Raw genomic sequence first — 3,524 nt, 5'->3', positions numbered from 1 at the left:
ACAAAAAAAAAAGTATACAGACGATTGTATCTGTGTATTCAAAGTGGCTTGGATAGATATATAGTTACATTCTCTTAATGAATAGAATGATTCTTGTACAGCAATTAACCACTAGGAAGAATGTATGCAGTGTGTTAATTATTGAAAGTGTCCTACCAATTTGATTTGCAACTGTCTCATTGCTATTTATTTATCAATAAAATTATGGAAAAAAATAAAAATAAAGTCTCCTGCAGTTAATGGAGCTTTCTCAGAAGTAGCTATGTCTAGAGTATATGGCTTATTCCTGATGACACAATGCCAGGATTAAAGGTACTAGCATTAAGAGTGGGTGATTACTTAATCAATTTGCTACAGTCAATGGAAACACCAAAATGACACCTGATTTATTTTATGTCAATGGACACTGATCAGGATCATTGCCAAAATATCAGGCCCTGATCTCTAGTAGTCTAGGGTTTTTATATGATATACAAGCAGGAGGTACAAGGGCAAGAGAGTGGACAGGAAGTTCTCCTGGTTAGTGAGCAGGGTGAGATTATCGATTACAGAGCCAGATTAATGATCATCAATTACAATCAGATATCCTGCATGTTCAGTCACACTCTTGTTGCTACAGGGGTCAAGAAAATAATTACAGAGCCTCGGGAGATAGCTCAGTGGTCAAGCACCTGCCTGGCAAGCACAAGGTTCTGGGTTCAATCCCCAGTGCCACATGTCTTCCCGACCCCAGAACCACAGGTGCACCATGCCAGCCACAGAAATTAGGCATGATGGTGCATGCCTGCAATCCCAGTGCTGAGGAGGCTGACACAGGAGGATCACTACAAGTCCAAGCTACATAGCAAGACCCTGTACCAAATAAATAAATAGATTTTTAAAAAGAAAAAAGAAACACAGATAGTAATTACAGAGCCATGACACAGGTACAGAACTAGGAAGCTTCAAAAAGAATAAAGTTTTAAAGAAAACAATAGTTCTTCCCTTTCAAATTCATCAGTTTAGCACTGCACTAATCCCAATAACCTGGGTAAGATAAAAGGGCAGAAAGATGCTCCCAAGGACCCCTTGTGGCTTTGTTACTTTCTGCCCACCACAAACTGTTTCTCCTCTGTGGTGCCCTCTGCCACACCATCCTGCCTTGGAGCCAGCCGATTATGGACTGAAATCTCTACAAACTGTGAGCGAAATAATCCTTTCCCTTTTTCACTTTGGCTATCAGGTATTTTGTCTCAGCAATGAGAGAAAATTAACTAAGACAAACACCAAAATCCTCATCAGCACACCACAGAAAGAAAGAAGAGTGAGAGAAAGCCTGCATCCTGTGGGTCACAACATATATTATTAAAATCAATATCTGCAACTAAATGCTTCCCACACACAATGACAGCAACAATGGAAATACCTTTTCCTGCCTCTCTCCCTTCTGTCATTGTTGTCTTAATTCCAGGAGGTAACAACATATTTCCCTATTCTTTTTAGTTTTGCTTCTGGGAAGGTGAAAACTTATACTGGTTTAACATGATATAAAACAGAAAAAAATCACGACTTCCAATGTTTTTAATGTTACCATTTGCACTTGCTATCTAAAAGAAATGTTGGTCCTTCAAGAAAAAAAATATATCCTATGTTTTTATATCAAAAATACAAAAACATTAACTGTATTTGGTGGTTTTCATACATCCAGGCCATATTGACCAGTCTAAAAGTAAAAAACTGGCAAAGCCATTAAATTAAGGCTATATAAATTAATTATTAAATATACCTCCCAATCAGACAAATACAAGTGAATGAGCATGACTATTGAATAAATCTGAAAACTTTTAGCATTAGGATTTGTCTGTAGGTATATCCATTTCCAATGAGGGAGACAGGTAAAAAATAATAGTATCCATGTAAAATAATCCACTGAACAATACACACATAGACACACACACACACACACACACACACACACACACACCATTGCTTAATGAAATACAAATAGCAATATCCTAACTGCTTTACATATATTAATCCTTTTAATCTTCTGAAGTATCATTGTTATCAGCTCTATTTTACATATGAGGAATCTAAGACCAGAGGAGCCACATACTAAGATTTATCAGCTAGCAAATAATAGGGCTGGAGTTTGAGAACAGAGCGTAAGGAACAGCACGAGGCAGCAGTCAGTCAAGACCATCAGGCTTGTGTAAAGGCAATATGGCGTGGAATTTATTACGTCTGGGTGCAGGCAGATAGAGGACAAAGAGACCACCTGTAGGAACAAAGAAAGGTGAGTTTGAAAGAAGACAAAGGACATTAGGAGGGAATATCTTAGTAAGCTCAGTGGTCAAAGTGCTCTGAATGTTTCATGTCTAAGGGGACAGAGTCCTTGAACGCTTGGGTGTCTTTAGATGTAGTTCTTGTTTCATCTCTTTTATGACATCTTGTGTCTGCCAAGGGCACTGGTGCTGAGTTGAGACAGGTTGGGTGTTAGAAGCATTGTGTCTGGGTCAAGCCTTCTGTAGCATTTGTGTTCTTAACCACATACTATGATATATGTCTATGACTCCTTCAAAGCTGGCTTCTTCACATGGAACCTATGAGCTCACTTAAAGCCATACTTATGCACCAGAAAGTCTGCGAATCTCCTAAAACTGTTTGTAAATATTCATTTGCATATATGTATCTTGTGTTATTAGAGTCTCATAACTACGTCAAATAAAAAAGCAAAGAGCTACTACTTTAGGGGATAGTGCTTTACAATAGGAAAAATGTGGATTTTGCTTTTTATGCATCTGAGTTAGAATTCTGCTTTGCCATTACTAGCTGCATGGACCTGGGAATGTAACTGGCCAGTCTACACTAACTTTTCTTTTCAGTTTGACATTCTAACACCCACCTGTAGTTGTAATAAATACTACAGCCAGTGTCTGACACAAAGGATGCCTGGTAAATCATAGATGCTTACATTATTGTTGTTACTGAAGTTGTCGATTGTTTTCTCATTGATATTAATGTGACTTACTAACCCATTATTCTACATAATAACCTTGGGATGGAATATTGTGAGATTTAAGGCCAATAACACCACATTTAACCTGAGATGGAGAACTAAGATTCACCAGAAAGTGGGCAATCTATGTATGACAGAAGGTCAAGAATAAGGGCGCCTTCCCATGGTCCTGACTGTGAGAGCTGGCCTTTCATCTTTTTGCTTACTAAACTTTGAGAAAGTGTCTAATACTTCCTAAGACTTGCATTTTAAATGTAGATAGGAAGGATAGGAAATAGATATTATGTTCAAAGTGACTTGAATTATTAGGGAAGAATTCAAAGTACAATGTTTCTGAAATATAGAAAGTTGTAAAAACTGGAGTAAACGTAACCTGAACAATTAACAGAACAATAGCAGATCAAACCAGAGCTTTTTAAAAAATCATTTTACTGGGCTGGAGAGATGGCTCAGTGGTCTAAAGCACCTACTTAGAACAAGCTTAGCAAAGCATCAGGGACCGCAGTTCAATCCCCCAGCACCACAT

The sequence above is a fragment of the Octodon degus genome, unplaced genomic scaffold (assembly GCF_000260255.1).
Source record: "Octodon degus isolate 3935 unplaced genomic scaffold, OctDeg1.0 scaffold00001, whole genome shotgun sequence".
Classification (NCBI taxonomy): Eukaryota; Metazoa; Chordata; class Mammalia; order Rodentia; family Octodontidae; genus Octodon; species Octodon degus.
This window is presented reverse-complemented; position numbering follows the sequence as displayed.